General features: G+C 42.2%; 1 protein-coding gene across 1 annotated transcript in view; it reads left to right on the top strand.

The window, feature by feature from the left end:
- Window positions 1–203: 203 nt before the first annotated feature.
- Window positions 204–19468, top strand: part of LOC110487753 (ras-related protein Rab-28) — a gene marked incomplete in the record, with an annotated part of 96853 nt that continues 77588 nt past the window's right edge. Inside the window, 1 exon segment of the mRNA XM_036943170.1 lies at window positions 204–435.

Genomic DNA, 19468 nt, shown 5'->3' with positions numbered 1-19468 from the left:
ATGGTCACTGTTGAGCGTTCAGGTCCTTGGACTGGTCCATTGTAAAGCAGTTTTATTCAATGAACATTTTAACCTTCTTTATTTGCTATTCTTGGATGATATTTTTTTTACATAAAAGTTGTAACATCAAATGTGTCCTTAATGTACAAGTATTTCAGTTGGCCGATAAAGGGTTTGTAAATAACAGGCTTACAAAACATAAATGGAACATGCCTGGCATGAGTGGCTGGTGAAACATGGCGTCTGCTGCTGGGTCTATTTTAGCTAACTGAATTAGCAAGCTAGCTATATTCAAAGGTTTTGACGATATTACTGTGAATAGCAGTAGCTACATTTTCAGTACAATAATATCTTCATTGCAATATATTTCAATATGTCGGACTCAGAAGAAGACAGTCAAGATAAGCAACTTAAAATTGTAGTCATCGGAGACGGCGCATCGGGGAAGGTGAGGGATTTTTAGATTAGTTAATAGTTAGCTAGCAGCTAGATTTATTATTTTGAGTTACGTTAGCTGGCTAGCTAGCAACATAGCTATGTCACTTGGGCAAATGACTGAAGTGTATAACTTTAGCTCAGAAGTATCTTACAGAATTGTCCTGCGTAGCTGCGTGTGCTAGACCAACGTTTTGCCTATGCTTGTTAGCTGCTAGCTAACGTTAGCTCTTCAGACAGGTAGAACCGTGAACCAAACCACCGAGGTTTGTCACACAGGCAGTGTTTTAGCATAGCTAACTATAGCAAATGCTGCTAATTTAGTTGGTTAGTTACCGTTTTAGTTTTTCACAACAGGGGCCAGAGTGATGTTAATAGCATTAGTTCGCGTTCATGTGGAGCTAACTAACGACATGGAACAAAGTCTAGTCATTGTCTATGATGAGAGCTAGCTACTGTCTTCTGAATTATCTTCCCAACAGTCAGTGTCAACAGAAAGGACAATTACGCCTGTGGTGCATAACATGTTTCCCGGCCACACAACCTGGTCTCATAGACCAGACGCAACATAGTAAATGTAAATCCGGGACTCTTGTTGCTTTTGGGATGGTTACATAAGACTTGGCTTGGACACTTGACATTTTTAACAATGCTTTTTTCAGATAAAAACTAGTTCATTGCACCCAGCCTTATTTTAGGGTATTTTTCACCTTGCCAGCTTCTATTAGTTCTATTGAGTACCGTGGCACCAACTCGCCTTCCAAACGTTCTATTCCCAGCCTATTGCTCTTGTTGGCAATGAGAGCTGCCCACGTTGCTGGTAGTTAAAATGTAAACAACAACAAAAAATTACTAACGGAACTCTGAGGTCGTCCCATTGTTTCCTATAGGGAAATATAGGTATGTCTGTGTTGCCAAATATCTCGCAATGTGTATATTTACATTTTTGCAAATTGGACACCACTTTAATCATGATAATCTCCTCTTTCTAATTATGCAAGGCTGGGCAGTGTACTCGGTTGTCATCAAACGCCAGCCCCGAAATACCTTTTTCCCTTGGAACGCTGAGCTCCCCTCATTTGTTTTCCTATGGAGAGGCATGCTGGTATATTTTGCCAAATATCTCGCAATGCGTATATTTAGATTTTTTTTCAAGTCGGACACCATTTGAATCAGCATATTCTCCTCTTTCTAATTACATACTTCCTCGTTATGAAAACATAAGCACACTTGGCACCATCGAGATGTGGATGTTTACTATCTATCTACACAAGTTATTTTTCAATTTCATCCTAAGAACAGATTGTAGTGGTAAAATAAAAAAGATACATTTTTTGGTGCCATTTAGGCGAAATTGAATTCTAAGTGTTACTCCAAACGTTTGTTTCTATTCATTTGCTATGGGCTCGTGCTAGTGTTCTAGCTTAGCCAACATTCTTTTGCCATTTTTCAGCCTAATAAGACAGAAGGTTACTTAAGGCTAAACGTGTTGGGTGGGCGTAGGTGTATAACGCAAATGTCTAGTAACCCAAACATTGCCTGTTCAAATCCCATCACAGACAATTTTAGCTAATTAGTAACTCAACTACTTTTGAGCTACTTTGCAACTACTTAGCATGTTAGCCAACCTTAACCGTTATCCCCCCTAACCATCCCCCTAACATTAACCCTTAACCTAACTCCTAACCTTAACCCCTAGCTTATCTAACGTTAGCCATCTAGCTAATGTTAGCCACATCAATTTTGAATTCATAACATATACATTTAGCAAATTTGTAACATATTGTATGTTTTGCAAATTCGTAACATATGTTGTGAATTACAATTTGTACAATATATAATATATTAAATGGATGATGGGCATCCACAGTTTAAAAATACCATACGAAACCTAACATATTATACTCAATGGAGTGTCTCAGATTTACTAATCCGAAATGCTCTGAGACCAGGTTGGGCCACAGTGACCCGGTCAATGTTTGAAGAACATCAGGAAAGAAACAGAAGTAGCACCCTAGTCACATTTAGGGCGGATGAGTTCAGGATATTATTTTTTTATGTCATTGTGGAATTATGTTTTTCGATTAAAAAAAAACAAATTGATAAAAAATGAAATGCTGAAATGTCTTAAGTCAATAAGCCTAAATAAATTCAGGAGTAAAAATGTGCTTAACAAGTCACACAACAAGTTGTATGGACTCACTTCTCCATCTGTTTGCAATAGTGTTTAATATAATTTTTGAATGACTACCTCATCTCTGTATCCCACACATACAATAAGGTACCACATTGGTTGGTAGACTTTCCAATTGTTGACAAAACAAAATACGCTAGCCAGGTTGGGATCTTTTATTGTCGGTCAATTTAATTATGCGAGAAATGGTGGTGGAAACCCCATTATGCGCAAATATTAATATAATAACCATCGTACATGGCGCACATGGACATTAGAGTAAAACTGACAACCTTTTAGGAACATGAAATCTTATTCAAATGTTCATTAACACCCCCATGAAAAATATGACACTTTTACAAATATTTTATGACCAGTGAGCACTTAGATATGGTCATTTTCACGTTTTCATAAATTCTTAGAATGTTTGGGAATTAACTTTTTAACTAAGGTATTTGTGGAAATTCTATAGCAATGTAGAGTGGGAAAGCGGCCATGCGTTTGGACAATTAATAGACGCTGCAGTAAATAAAACCTAATTTAAAAACATATTTCTTGTCCGAGACCGGAGTCTACACAGACCGTTGTGCCATTGCCAATCAGAGCTACAGTAGGTTTTTATGCAAATAAGCCATTTGCCACACAGGCCTGCCATCATTCACTTTGAACTGAACTGTGTGTTTACAGGAAGTTGCAACAGCACAACTTTATATCATTAGAACGCATTCTACAAAAGCCACAAAATACACCTGAATGGATTTCTGCAAATATGTAAATACCACGGGAGACCTCTTACATTTTGGAACTTTACAGACCTGTTGATCAAACAACCTTAAATGGTAGGCTCTCTCTTCCTCAGTTATTGAACAAGATCAACAACTAATGCTAGCCAGAGCAAGATTAACTAAAATCTAACAAAGAACATTTAGGTAAACACATTCAAACTTCTTCAGCTAGTTGCCCATCAAATTGCACTGTTAAACAATGGGGAATGTAGCTTACTCGTCCATCTGCAGCTTGCCTACCAATGTATTCATATTTGTCCTAACCAAGCACCCAAGCTAACTGACTAAATTTAGCTAGCTTGCTAGCTAGCTACTTCCGGCCCCAATGAGAGCACTCCTCACTCTTACAATTTTACTCGCCGTAACAGAACTGGTTAGGCTGTTTACACGTTATCTAAAGTGTTTGCTACTATTACTTTTTTTTGCCTACATTTACTAACACCGGTCATATCTGGTGTGTGTTGCGCATTCGTAAAAATCATCAGTTTTTCAGCATTATGGCACCCAGTCGAGAGTGCTCTAAAATCGTGAATTTGCAAACACAAGAGATATGCTAACTGGATAACAGTAGTTCAAGTTATTGCAAGCTAACTAAGTAACACCTGCGTCTTTAGCTGTGTATAGCCACCGAAAAACGATATGAGGGGAAAAAGTCAGTCACCCACTCCTCCAATAACATTACATGAAATCCTCCTAGCAGCTAGCTAAGTAGCTAACGTTAGACTCCGTGTTTTTAGACTCCGTGTTTTTCATTGGAACTGAAACAGTACATCCTAAATGGAGGCGGCAAACAATGTACCAGTCCAGCTGTGATTTACAAACTGATAGCAATAGTTTTTGGACTACCAAGAAATATATTGGTGAATTATATTAATCATGCTGTGAACTGCATCCATCTATTCTGCCAACAATACCTTAGTGTATGTCATGGAATGTTGAGTCATCAAGGCAAAGGTTGGCTACTTTGAAGAATCTAAATATATTTTGATTTGTTTAACTTTTTTTGGTTTTATTTCATAGTTTTGATATCTTCACTATTATTCTACAATGCAGAAATTAGTAAAAATAAAGAAAAACCCTTCAATGAGTAGGTGTGTCCAAACTTTTGACTGGTACTGTAAAGTATACACTTTTTGCATTTGTCTTCTCTAACATTTTTGACATCTATCCAACATATTAGCCCATCGCATGATACATTGTTATTATGCAGATTTTAGAATATTCGTATGAAAACCTAGCTACCGTCAAATAATTTGTTCACTGCAAATTCACCGCAAGAATCCCAAACATATATACTATTTGGCAAAAACAGGATCATTTCAAACCTTGATTACATTGGGATACGATCACGTACAGTGCATTCGTAAAGTATTCAGATCCCTTGACTTTTTCAACATTTTTGTTGCATTAGAGCATTATTCTAAAATTGATTAAATTGTTTTTTTCTCCTCATCAATCTACACACAACCCATAATGACAAAGCAAAAACTGTTTTAATTTTTTTTTTTTTATTTAGCAAATTTATTACAAATACAAAAAACGGAAATATCACATTTACATTTGAAGTCGGAAGTTTAAATACGCTAAGGTAGGAGTAATTAAAACTAATTTTTCAACCACTCCAGAAATTTCTTTTTAACAAACTAACGTTTTGGCTAGTCAGTTAGGACATCTACATTGTGCATGACACTTTTCCAAAAATTATTTCACTTATTCACTGTATCACAATTCCAGTGGGTCAGAAGTTTACATGCACTAAGTTGACTATTTTTAAACAGCTTGGAAAATTCCAGAAAATTATGTCATAGGCTAATTTACATCATTTGAGTCAATTGGAGGTGTACCTCTGGATGTATTTCAAGGCCTACCTTCAAACTCAGTGCCTCTTTGCTTGACATCATTGGAAAATCAAAAGAAATCAGCCAAGACTTCAGGGAAAAAAAATGTAGACCTCCACAAGTCTGGTTCATCCTTGGGAGCAATTTCCAAACGCCTGAAGGTACCACTTTCATCTGTACAAACAATAGTACGCAAGTATAAACACAATGGGACCATGCAGCCGTCATACCACTCAGGAAGGAGATGCGTTCTGTCTCCTAGAGATGAACGTACTTTGTTGCGAAAAGTGCAAATCAATCCCAGAACAACAGCAAAGGACCCTGTGAAGATGCTGGAGGAAACGGGTATGAAAGTATCTATATCCACAGAAAAACGAGTCCTATATCGACATAACCTGAAAGGCCGCTTAGCAAGGAAGAAGCTACTGTGCCAAAACCGCCATAAAAAAGCCAGACTACGGTTTGCAACCACACATGGGGACAAAAATCGCACTTTTTTGAGAAATGTCCTCTGGTCTGATGAAACAAAAATAGAACTGTTTTACCATCATTATGTTTGGAGGAAAATGGGGGGGCTTAAAGCCGAAAAACACCATCCCAACCGTGAAGCACGGGGGTGGTAGTATCATGTTGCGTGGCTGCTTTGCTGCAGGAGGGACTGGTGCACTTCACAAAATAGATGGCATCCTGAGGAAGGAAAATTGTGGATATATTGAAGCAACATCTCAAGACATCAGTCAGGAAGTTAAAGCTTGGTCGCAAATGGGTCTTCCAAATGGACAATGACCCCAAGCATACTTCCAAAGTTGTGGCGAAATGGCTCAAAGACAACAAAGTCAAGTTATTGGAGTGGCCATCACAAAGCCCTGACCTCAGTCCTATAGAAAATGTGTGGGCAGAACTGAAAAAGCGTGTGCGAGCAAGGAGGCCTACAAACCTGACTCCGTTACACCAGCTCTGTCAGGAGGAATGGGCCAAAATTAACCCAATTCATTGTGTGAAGCTTGTGGAAGTCTACCCGAAACGTTTGACCCAAGTTAAACAATTTAAAGGCAATGCTACCAAATACTAATTGATTGTATGTAAACTTCTGACCCACTGGGAATGTAATGAAATAAATAAAAGCTGAAATAAATAATTCTCTCTACTATTATTCTAACATTTCACATTCTTAAAATAAAGTGGTGATCCTAACTGACCTAAGACAGGGAATTTTTACTAGGATTAAATGTCAGGAATTGTGAAAAACGAAGGTGCATGTAATCTTCCGACTTCAACTGTATTTTTACCCTTTACTCAGTACTTTGTTGAAGCACCTTTTGCAGTGATTACAGCCTCGAGTCTTCTTTGGTATGACACAACAACCTTAGCACACCTGTATTTTGGGAGTTTCTCCCATTCTTCTCTGCAGATCCTCTCAAGATCTGTCAGGTTGGATGGGGAATGTTGCTGCACAGCTATTTTTGATGTTTAGATGTTTGATAGCGTTCAAGTCTGGGCTCTGGCTGGGCATTTCAAGGACATTCAGAGACTTGTCCCAAGGCCACACCTGCATTGTCTTGTCTGTGTGCTTAGGGTCATTGTCCTGTTGGAAGGTGAACCTTCGCCCCAGTCTGAGGTCCTGACCACTCTGGAGCAGGTTGTCATCAAGGATCTCTCTGTAATTTGCTCCGTTCATCTTTCCCTCGTTCCTGACTAGTCTCCCAGTCCCTGCCGCTGAATAAAATCCCCACAGCATAATGCTGCCACCACCACGCTTTACCGTTGGGGATGATCCCAGGTTTCCTCCTGACGTGACACTTAGCATTCAGGCCAAAGATTTCAATCTTGGTTTCATCAGACCAGAGAATTTTGTTTCTCATGGTCGCAGTGTCTTTGGGTGCCTTTTGGCAAACTCCAAGCTGGCTGTCATGTGCCTTTTACTGAGGAGTGGCTTCCGTCTGGCCACTCTACCATAAAGGGCTGATTGGTCGAGTGCTGTAGAGATGGTTGACCTTCTTGAAGGTTCTCCCATCTCCACATAGGAACTCTGTCAGTGACCATCAGGATCTTGGTCACCTCCCTGACCAAGACCCTTCTCCCCTGATTGCTCAGTTTGGCTGTGCGGCCAGCTCTAGGAAGAGTCTTGGTGGTTCCAAACTTCCTCCATTTAAGATTTATGGAGGCCATTGTGTCCTTGGGGACCTTCAATGCTGCAGAAATGTTTTGGTACCCTTCCCCAGATCTGTACCTCGACACAATCCTGTCTGGGAGCTCTACGGACAATTCCTTCGACCTTATGGCTTGGTTTTTGCTCTGCCATGCACTGTCAACTGTGGGACCTTTGTATAGACAGGTGGGTTCCTTTCCAAATCATGTCCAATCAATAGAATTTACCACAGGCGGACTCCAATCAATTTCGAGTCTCATAGCAAAGGGTCTGAAGACTTAAATAAGTTATTTCTGTTATTTTTCATTAATTTGCCACAATTTATAAAAACCTGTTTTCACTTTGTCAGTATGGGGTATTGTGTGTAGATTGAGGAATAAAAAAACAAACATTTTTTTTAATAACATAGCTTTATCCACATTTTGGATTTTTTTTAATGCTTTCCTGAATGCACTGTATGTCTCTCTATATAAGTGTGGGAATACGTGGGAACAGATTTCCTAAATTTATAATCACTGAGCTGATTTCCTGGGTATGTCCAATAATGAAAAAAGCTATGAAAAAAAACTGTTGTTCGTAATGGTTTGTACACTATATGCTCCAGTCTTCATTTGTTCCAAGGGAGATTGCCAAGATGATCAAAGTACTATTACTGTGTGACAGCTGTTTCATCAATAGCATAGTGGATTTATATCTGGCATGAATCCAGTCTTGTAAACCTATTAATCGTACCTGACCCTTAATCCAGGTTGCATGTGTTGTTGGAGGGATTTATTTGTCAACTTTTGGACCATGGTACTCTGGTTGTCTGATTTTACAATGTTAGCCAGTGATTACAGGTAAGCCGCAGTTGCTGCATTGCCTAGTACGTGGTAGCATAGCAGCCTAGATACAGTGCATTCGGAAAGTATTCAGACCTCTTCACTTTTTCCACATTTTGTTATGTTACAGCCTTGTTCTAAAATCGATTAAATCTACACACAATAACCCATAATGACAAAGGGAAAACTGTTTTTTTGACATTTTTGCAAATGTATGTGAGTGATGTATAAAAAGATGCCTTATTGACATAATTATTCAGACCCTTTGCTATGGGACTCGAAATTGAGCTCAGGTGCATCCTGTTTCCATTGATCATCCTTGATGTTTCTACAACTTCATTGGAGTCCATCTGTGGTAAATCTATTCAAGAGGGGCTATATTCAAGAGTTAAAGTTGTTTTCTCAGTTGACTCCCTGCTGCAGAAGCAGCGCATTAACATGAACCGTTGTTGCTTTGCAGTCATGACCGATTCATTCATATGAACCAACAGGGGGGCAAGTCTCAGTCCTCAGAAATAGTATTGACCTCGCTCCAGATTGCACACATCTTTAAGACTCATATGCTGTTATTCTTGTTAAAATCCCTCTACATGCGTTTAGTTTTCTTAATGAGAAGCTTTCAGTTCACGCCTACGCTCTTCTATTACGTTTAGAGTAGAACCAACTGTGGTAGAAGTTTAGTGGGAAGAGGCTGGAGAGTTCTGCAGTGATTAAATGTTCAGGCGGTGTCTGGGTCATTGTTAATTTATTTGCTTTCTGTCATCACGGAGGCCAGTAATAAAACCAGTCACCATTCTGGACACACACAAAAAAAGTAGAAACTTGTATTAACCTCACCTAAAACTATTTTAGTATTTTGTTCATTCTCTTCCTGGTAGATATAGGCTAGGCCTATATTTTCCAGACCTAGGCGCTATAGCCTACTTTGCAGAAAAGCCTACATGCAAATGTTCAGTTTTATTATTTATTATGGACAAATATTTTGTATGAGACTGCTTTGCCTGCATGATCATAATGCAGGTAAATGTTCCAACATTTTATTTTATCTTTATTTAACTAGGCAAGTCAGTTAAGAACAAATTCTTATTTTCAATGATGGCCTATGAACAGTGGGTTAATGACATATTTTTACCTTGTCAGCTCAGGGATTCGATCTTGCAACCTTTCGGTTACAAGTCCAACGCTCTAACCACGAGGCTACCTGCTGCCCCCCACAAAAATGATATTTTCTACAGCACAGACAGCTGGCAGCAAGGCAAAGAGGTTGTCATGACAATGCTGCAATGTTTCTTCTTCAGTGCATCTCTGAATCCTCAAATTATTGTGTGAATGTGTTGCAGTGATTTGAAGGGTTTTTCGGCCTCACTAGTCTCTTGAAAGTCATTTCTCCCCCTCTGGGAGAAAGAAAACAAATGGAGCAGTTACCCTATGTAGGCTCAACTATAAAAATGAATGTTCCCAGTCTGAGAAGTCCTTCAGGCAGACAGAGAACACACACAGCTTAGTTTTCAGTAGAAACGCTACATTAATAACCCCCCCTCACACTGCTGCCAGGTGTCAGTTCATCACTGTCTCCATGACTTACCTGTTTGTCTGTTTTGGGCAGAAAACAGGACCCATACCCCCATTTTGAATAGGCACCAGTGACTGACATCTTGAATGCCGTTTCCCCCCTTATTAATGTCAATTTGCTCAGCAAATTGCAATCGGATCAGTTTTTCTTGGACGGCATCTTGAGGGGTATTTTCACATGCGGTTGTCCATTCAGAAAAATGTAGGGGAGATGTGTGAAGGCTTGTCCACCACCTGAGGTAGGAGCTGTCAAAAATATGGATACTCAGTTTCATCAGGCGTCACGTGACATTACAGAAGCTTAAGGACTTTTAACTCGACATATTTGTGTTGTTGAAATAGCATAGCATACATGTAGAGTAGGAATTGATAAACTATCCTAAATCTAAGATATGTAGGCTACTTGTCAGCATATGGTAGAAATGGAAGGATCCTTTGTCGACAGGAAAGCACCCTAACTAAGCTCACATTAAATATTAGTGACGTCACATCATGGACATACTGTAGCTTGCTATCTCTTTCTCCTCTCTCTCTCTCTCTCATCTCTCTCTCTCATCTCTCTCTCTCATCTCTCTCTCCTACCTCTCTCCCCTACCTCTCTCTCTCCTCTCTCTCTCTCCTACCAATTCAAGGGCTTTATTGGCATGGGAAACATGTGTTAACATTGCCAAAGCAAGTGAGGTAGACAACATACAAAGTGAATATATAAAGGCGCTGATGTTTAGGCCAAGGTATGTATAGTTTTTTGTGTGCTCTAGTGCAACAGTGTCTAGATGGAATTTGTATTTGTGGTCCTGGTGACTGGACCTTTTTTGGAACACCATTAGTTTGGTCTTACTGAGATTTACTGTCAGGGCCCAGGTCTGACAGAATCTGTGCATAAGATCTAGGTGCTGCTGTAGGCCCTCCTTGGTTGGTGACAGAAGCACCAGATCATCGGCAAACAGCAGACATTTGACTTCGGATTCTAGCAGGGGGAGGCCGGGTGCTGCAGACTTTTCTAGTGCCCGCGCCAATTCGTTGATATATATGTTGAAGAGGGTGGGGCTTAAGCTGCATCCCTGTCTAACCCCACGACCCTGTGTGAAGAAATGTGTGTTTTTTGCCAATTTTAACCGCACACTTGTTGTTTGTGTACATGGATTTTATAATGTCGTATGTTTTACCCCCAACACCACTTTCCATCAGTTTGTATAGCAGACCCTCATGCCAGATTGAGTCGAAGGCTTTTTTGAAATCAACAAAGCATGAGAAGACTTTGCCTTTGTTTTGGTTTGTTTGGTTGTCAATTAGGGTGTGCAGGGTGAATACATGGTCTGTTGTACGGTAATTTGGTAAAAAGCCAATTTGATATTTGCTCAGTACATTGTTTTCATTGAGGAAATGTACGAGTCTGCTGTTTAATAATAATGCAGAGGATTTTCCCAAGGTTATTGTTGACACATATTCCACGGTAGTTATTGGGGTCAAATTTGTCTCCACTTTTGTGTATTGGGGTGATCAGTCCTTGCTTCCAAATATTGGGGAAGATGCCAGAGCTAAGTATGATGTTAAAGAGTTTTAGTATAGCCAATTGGAATTTGTTGTCTGTATATTTGATCATTTCATTGAGGATACCATCAACACCACAGGCCTTTTTGGGTTGGAGGGTTTTTATTTTGTCCTGTAACTCATTCAATGTAATTGGAGAATCCAGTGGGTTCTGGTAGTCTTTAATAGTTGATTCTAAGATCTGTATTTGATCATGTATATGTTTTTGCTCTTTATTCTTTGTTATAGAGCCAAAAAGATTGGAGAAGTGGTTTACCCATACATCTCCATTTTGGATAGATAATTCTTCGTGTTGTTGTTTGTTTAGTGTTTTCCAATTTTCCCAGAAGTGGTTAGAGTCTATGGATTCTTCAATTGCATTGAGCTGATTTCTGACATGCTGTTCCTTCTTTTTCCGTAGTGTATTTCTGTATTGTTTTAGTGATTCACCATACTGAAGGCGTAGACTCAGGTTTTCCGGGTCTCTATGTTTTTGGTTGGACAGGTTTCTCAATTTCTTTCTTAGATTTTTGCATTCTTCATCAAACCATTTGTCATTATTGTTAATTTTCTTCGGTTTTCTATTTGAGATTTTTAGATTTGATAGGGAAGCTGAGAGGTCAAATATACTGTTAAGATTTTCTACTGCCAAGTTTACACCTTCACTATTACAGTGGAACGTTTTACCCAGGAAATTGTCTAAAAGGGATTGAATTTGTTGTTGCCTAATTGTTTTTTGGTACGTTTCCAAACTGCATTCCTTCCATCTATAGCATTTCTTAATGTTACTCAGTTCCTTTGGCTTTGATGCCTCATGATTGAGTATTGCTCTGTTTAAGTAGACTGTGATTTTTCTGTGGTCTGATAGGGGTGTCAGTGGGCTGACTGTGAACGCTCTGAGAGACTCTGGGTTGAGGTCAGTGATAAAGTAGTCTACAGTACTACTGCCAAGAGATGAGCTATAGGTGTACCTACCATAGGAGTCCCCTCGAAGCCTACCGTTGACTATGTACATACCCAGCGTGCGACAGAGCTGCAGGAGTTGTGACCCGTTTTTGTTGGTTATGTTGTCATAGTTGTGCCTAGGGGGGCATATGTGGGAGGGAATGCTGTCACCTCCAGGCAGGTGTTTGTCCCCCTGTGTGCTGAGGGTGTCAGGTTCTTGTCCGGTTCTGGCATTTAGGTCGCCACAGACTAGTACATGTCCCTGGGCCCCTGGGCCTGGAAACATGTCCCTGGGCCTCTCTCTCCTACCTCTCTCTCTCTCTCCTACCTCTCTCTCTCTCTCCTACCCCTCTCTCTCTCTTTCTCCTACCCCTCTCTCTCTCTCTCTCCTACCCCTCTCTCTCTCTCTCCTACCTCTCTCTCTCTCTCTCTCCTACCCCTCTCTCTCTCCTACCCCTCTCTCTCTCTCTCTCTCTCCTACCCCTCTCTCTCTCTCTCCTACCCCTCTCTCTCTCTCTCTCTCTCTCCTACCTCTCTCTCTCTCCTACCCCTCTCTCTCTCTCTCTCCTAACCCTCTCTCTCTCTCTCCTACCCCTCTCTCTCTCTCTCTCCTACCCCTCTCTCTCTCTCTCTACTACCCCTCTCTCTCTCTCTCCTACCCCTCTCTCTCTCTCTCTCTCCTACCCCTCTCTCTCTCTCTCCTACCCCTCTCTCTCTCTCTCCTAGCCCTCTCTCTCTCTCTCCTAGCCCTCTCTCTCTCTCTCCTAGCCCTCTCTCTCTCTCTCCTAGCCCTCTCTCTCTCTCTCCTACCTCTCTCTCTCTCTCCTACCTCTCTCTCTCTCTCCTACCTCTCTCTCTCTCTCCTACCTCTCTCTCTCTCTCCTACCTCTCCTACCTCTCTCTCTCTCTCTCTCCTACCTCTCTCTCTCTCTCTCCTACCTCTCTCTCTCTCCTACCTCTCTCTCCTACCTCTCTCTCTCTCTCCCCTCTCTCTCCTACCTCTCTCTCTCTCTCCCCTCTCTCTCTCCTACCTCTCTCTTCTCTCTCACCTCTCTCTCTCTCACCTCTCTCTCTCTCTCTCTCACCTCTCTCTCTCTCTCACCTCTCTCTCTCTCACCTCTCTCTCTCACCTCTCTCTCTCTCCCCTCTCTCTCTCCCCTCTCTCTCTCCTACCTCTCTCTCTCCTACCTCTCTCTCTCCTACCTCTCTCTCTCCTACCTCTCTCTCCTACCTCTCTCTCTCCCCTACCTCTCTCTCTCTTCTCTCTCTTCTCTCTCTTCTCTCTCTCCTCTCTCTCTTCTCTCTCTCTCTCCTCTCTCTCTTCTCTCTCTCTCTTCTCTCTCTCTCCACTCTCTCTCTCCTACCTCTCTCTCTCCTACCTCTCTCTCCCCTCTCTCTCTCCTACCTCTCTCTCTCCCCTCCCTCTCTCTCCTACCTCTCTCTCCTACCTCTCTCTCTCCTCTCTCTCTCTCCTACCTCTCTTCTCTCTCTCCTCTCCTCTCTCTCTCTCCTCTCTCTCCTCTCTCTCTATCCTCACTCTCTCTCTCACCTCTCTCTTCTCTCTCACCTCTCTCTTCTCTCTCACCTCTCTCTCTCTCACCTCTCTCTCTCTCTCTCACCTCTCTCTCTCTCTCACCTCTCTCTCTCTCACCTCTCTCTCTCTCACCTCTCTCTCTCTCACCTCTCTCTCTCTCCTACCTCTCTCCCTCTCTCTCCTACCTCTCCCTCCCTGTCTCTCCTCTCTCTCTCTCTCTCTCTCTCCTACCTCTCTCTCCCCTCTCTCTCTCTCTCCTACCTCTCTCTCCTCTCTCTCCTACCTCTCTCTCCTCTCTCTCCTACCTCTCTCTCCTCTCTCTCCTACCTCTCTCTCCTCTCTCTCCTACCTCTCTCTCCTCTCTCTCCTACCTCTCTCTCCTCTCTCTCTCTCTCCTACCTCTCTCTCTTTCTCTCCTACCTCTCTCTCTTTCTCTCCTACCTCTCTCTCTCTCTCTCCCCTCTCTCTCTCTCCCCTCTCTCTCCCCTACCTCTCTCTCTCCCCTACCTCTCTCTCTCCTCTCTCTCCTCTCTTCTCTCCTCTCTCTCCTCTCTCCTCTCTCTCTCTCCTCTCTCTCTTCTCTCTCTCTCTCTTCTCTCTCTCTCTCTTCTCTCTCTCTCCCCTCTCTCTCTCTCCTACCTCTCTCTCTCCCCTCCCTCTCTCTCCTACCTCTCTCTCCTACCTCTCTCTCCTCTCTCTCTCTCCTACCTCTCTTCTCTCTCTCCTCTCCTCTCTCTCTCTATCCTCTCTCTCTCTCTCACCTCTCTCTCTCTCACCTCTCTCTCACCTCTCTCTCTCTCTCTCTCACCTCTCTCTCTCTCCTACCTCTCTCCCTCTCTCTCTCTCCTACCTCTCTCTCTCCCCTTTCTCTCTCTCCTACCTCTCTCTTCTCTCTCTCTCCTATCTCCCCTGTCTCTCCTACCTCTCTCTCTCCTCTCTCTCTTCTCTCTCTCATACCTCTCTCTCTCTCTCACCTCTCTCTCTCCCCTCTCTCTCTCTCCTACCTCTCTCTCTCTCTCTCTCCCCTCTCTCTCTCTCCCCTCTCTCTCTCACCTCTCTCTCTCTCACCTCTCTCTCCTACCTCTCTCCCTCTCTCTCTCTCCCACCTCTCTCTCTCCCCTTTCTCTCTCTCCTACCTCTCTCTTCTCTCTCTCTCCTATCTCTTCTCTCTCTCTCCTATCTCTCCTCTCTCTCCTACCTCTCTCTCTCCTCTCTCTCTCCTCTCTCTCTCCTCTCTCTCTCCTCTCTCTCCTACCTCTCAAATTCAAATTCAAGCTGCTTTATTGGCATGAAAAACATTGTGTCAATATTGCCAAAGCAACAATGTATACAATATACATTGTAACAAAATTATAAATGATAGCAAATAATAATATAAAATGGTAGTAAATAATAATACAAAAATAATAACAATAAAATGGTAACAGTCTACAGTAAACATTAATAATTATAGTAATAACGATAATAGTAATAATAAGTAAGTTACTGTTTACTATGCAGATGTTATTATTCAGTGTCCCTCAGGCTATGGCAGGAAAATACATATTTGGCTGCAAGAGGAGCCATTGCTCCTTCGCCCATGAGTATTCTTAGTTTTTCCTCTGGGTTCAATTTGTAAAAATGTGGAATATATGTAGTCATTTCTGTGAATGATGAATCTCTTTGTGAGGAATATTTATCACAGTAAAGGAGAAAGTGCATCTCTGTCTCTACCTCCCCTGTCATGCAGTGACCACATACACGCTCCTCTTTGGGTAGCCATGTCTTTTTATGTCTGCCGGTTTCTATTGCCAATCGGTGGTCACTCAGCCTGTACTTGGTAAGGATCTGTCTCTGCTTCGTATCTCTGACAGAGTAGAGATAATCAGCCAATTCATATTCTCTGTTTAGGGTCAGTCCTACCTCTCTCTCTCTCTCCTACCTCTCTCTCTCTCCTACCTCTCTCTCTCTCCTACCTGTCTCTCTCTCTCTCCTACCTCTCTCTCTCTCCTCTCTCTCTTCTCTCTCTCCTACCTCTCTCTCTCTCTCCTACCTCTCTCTCTCTCCTACCCCTCTCTCTCTCTCCTACCCCCCTCTCTCTCTCCTACCTCTCTCTCTCTCTCCTACCTCTCTCTCTCTCTCTCTCTCCTACCTCTCTCTCTCTCACCTCTCTCTCTCTCCTACCTCTCTCTCTCTCCTACCTCTCTCTCTCTCCTACCTCTCTCTCTCCTCTTTCTCCTCTCTCTCTCCTACCTCTCTCTCTCCTACCTCTCTCCTACCTCTCTCTCCTACCTCTCCTACCTCTCTCTCCTCTCTCTCTCTTCTCTCTCTCCTACCTCTCTCTCTTCTCTCTCCTCTCTCTCCTACCTCTCTCTCCTAGCACTCTCTCTCCTACCTCTCTCTCCTACCTCTCTCTCTCCTCTCTCTCTTCTCTCTCTCTCTCCTACCTCTCCCTCCCTCTCCTACCTCTCTCTCTCTCCTACCTCTCCCTCCCCCTCTCTCTCCTACCTCTCCCTCTCTCTCTCCTACCTCTCTCTCCTACCTCTCCCTCTCTCTCTCTCCTACCTCTCATACCTCTCTCTCTCTCTCTCTCTCTCCTACCTCTCTCTCTCCCCTCTCTCTCTCTCCTACCTCTCTCTCTCCTCTCTCTCTCTCTCCTACCTCTCTCTCCCCTCTCTCTCTCCTACCTCTCTCTCTCCTACCTCTCTCTCTCCTCTCTCTGTCTCTCCTACCTCTCTCTTCTCTCTCTCCTACCTCTCTCTCCTCTCTCTCCTACCTCTCTCTCTCTCTCTCTCCTCTCTCTCCTACCTCTCTCTCCTACCTCTCTCTCTCCTCTCTCTCTCTTCTTTCTCTCCCCTCTCTCTCTCTCCTACCTCTCCCTCTCCCCTCTCTCTCTCCTACCTCTCTCCCCTCTCTCTCTCTCCTACCTCTCTCTCCTCTCTCTCCTACCTCTCTCTCCTCTCTCTCCTACCTCTCTCTCCTCTCTCTCCTCTCTCTCTCTCCTACCTCTCTCTCTCCCCTACCTCTCTCTCTCCTCTCTCTGTCTCTCCTACCTCTCTCTTCTCTCTCTCCTCTCTCTCTCTCCTCTCTCTCCTACCTCTCTCTCTCTCTCTCCTACCTCTCTCTCTCTCCTACCTCTCTCTATCCTACCTCTCTCTCTCTCTCCCCTCTCTCTCTCCCCTCTCTCTCTCCCCTCTCTCTCTCCCCTCTCTCTCTCCCCTCTCTCTCCCCTTTCTATCTCCTACCTCTCTCTCTCCCCTCTCTCTCCTACCTCTCTCCCCTACCTCTCTCTCTCTTCTCTCTCTCTCCTCTCTCTCTATCCTACCTCTCTCTTCTCTCTCTCTCTTCTCTCTCCTCTCTCTCTATCCTTCTTCTCTCTCCTCTCTCTCTATCCTACCTCTCTCTCCTACCTCTCTCTCTCTCTTACCTCTCTCTCTCTCCTACCTCTCTCTCTCTCTCCCCTCTCTCTCTCCTACCTCTCTCTCTCCTTCCCCTCTCTCTCTCCTACCTCTCTCTCTCCCCTCTCTCTCTCTCCCCTCTCTCTCTCCCCTCTCTCTCTCCTACCTCTCTCTCTCCTACCTCTCTCTCTCCTACCTCTCTCTCTCCTACCTCTCTCTCTCCTACCTCTCTCAAATTCAAATTCAAATTCAAGCTGCTTTATTGGCATGAAAAACATTGTGTCAATATTGCCAAAGCAACAATGTATACAATATACATTGTAACAAAATTGTAAATGATAGCAAATAATAATATAAAATGGTAGTAAATAATAATACAAAAATAAATACAATAAAATGGTAACAGTCTACAGTAAACATTAATAATTATAGTAATAACAATAATAGTAATAATAAGTAAGTTACTGTTTACTATGCAGATGTTATTATTCAGTGTCCCTCAGGCTATGGCAGGAAAATACATATTTGGCTGCAAGAGGAGCCATTGCTCCTTCGCCCATGAGTATTCTTAGTTTTTCCTCTGGGTTCTATTTGTAAAAATGTGGAATATATGTAGTCATTTCTGTGAATAATGAATCTCTTTGTGAGGAATATTTATCACAGTAAAGGAGAAAGTGCATCTCTGTCTCTACCTCCCCTGTCATGCAGTGACCACATACACGCTCCTCTTTGGGTAGCCATGTCTTTTTATGTCTGCCGGTTTCTATTGCCAATCGGTGGTCACTCAGCCTGTACTTGGTAAGGATCTGTCTCTGCTTCGTATCTCTGACAGAGTAGAGATAATCAGCCAATTCATATTCTCTGTTTAGGGTCAGATAGCAATTTAGTCGGCTTTGGGATTTTGTTTCGTTTTTCCAGTATTGTAAGTATGATTCCTTTGATTGGTTCATGATTTTGTTTATTGGAATTCTTTCTTTTGAAGCAGTGCTGGTGTCAGCTTGATTGGTGAGGTCCAACACCAGCTGACTGAGAGGGCTCGTTTCTGGGCTCAGCTCTTGGGCTTGAAGTGCTTTAAATTGCAGACTCGAATTTGGACTTGAATTTAGATGTAGCCAAAATTTTAATGATCTTTTCTGTATTTTCATTATTACTGGAAAACGGCCCAATTCTGCCCTACATGCATTAGTTGGTGTATTTCTCTGGACTTGTAGAATTTTCCGACAGAATTCTGCATGTAGGGTTTCAATTGGATGTTTGTCCCACATTTTAAAATCCAGTTTATTGAGTGGCCCCCAAACCTCACTTCCATAAAGTGCTATTGGTAGGATTACACTGTCAAATATTTTAGTCCAAATTCTAATTGGGATGTTGATTTTGAATAATTTCATTTTTATTGCATACATTGCTCTGCGGGCTTTTTCTTTGAGTGCATTCACTGCCATATTAAAGTTTCCCGATGCAGATATGGTCAGACCAAGGTAGGTGTAATTTTTTGTGTGTTCAATTAAGGTGTTGTTCAGGGTGAATTTACATTTTTGTTTCTGACATCTGTTTTTTTTTTGGAAAATCATGATTTTAGTTTTTTGGAAATTTACTGCCAGGGCCCAATTATGGCAATATTGCTCCAGAATATTAATGTTTTGTTGAAGACCTTCTTTGGTTGGTGATAGAAGTACCAAGTCATCAGCATATAGCAGGTATTTCACCTCTGTGTCAAATAGTGTGAGTCCTGGGGCTGGAGATTGGTCCAACATGTCTGCTAATTCATTGATATAAATGTTGAAAAGATTTGGACTCAAATTGCAGCCTTGTCTCACACCTCGACATTGTGAAAAAAATTCTGTTCTTTGGTTTTTGATTTTTATTGCACACTTATTTTCTGTGTACATACATTTTATTAAGTCATACACCTTACCACCAAGCCCACTTTGTAGAATTTTGTAGAATAGCCCTTCGTGCCAAATCGAATCAAATGCTTTTTTAAAGTCAATAAAGCAAGCAAAGATTTTGCCCTCTTTTTTTTGGTGGACGTGTTTATTAATTAGTGTGTGTAAGGTGTATATATGGTCAGTAGTGCGATGGTTAGGGAGAAAGCCAATTTGACATTTACTTATTACATTTTTTTCTTGAAGAAAGGTTTGAATTCTTGAATTCAAAATGCTACAGAAAATCTTTCCCAAGTTACTGTTGACGCAAATTCCCCTGTAATTATTGGGGTCTGATTTGTCTCCACTTTTGTGGATAGGGGAGATGAGCCCCTGGTTCCAGACATCAGGGAAGCAGCCAGAAGTTAAAACCATGTTGAACAA

This window comes from Oncorhynchus mykiss, chromosome 14, assembly GCF_013265735.2.
Source record: "Oncorhynchus mykiss isolate Arlee chromosome 14, USDA_OmykA_1.1, whole genome shotgun sequence".
In the NCBI taxonomy this organism is placed as follows: Eukaryota; Metazoa; Chordata; class Actinopteri; order Salmoniformes; family Salmonidae; genus Oncorhynchus; species Oncorhynchus mykiss.
Note: the sequence above shows the minus strand (reverse complement) of the source record. Positions and strands in the feature narration are given on the sequence as shown.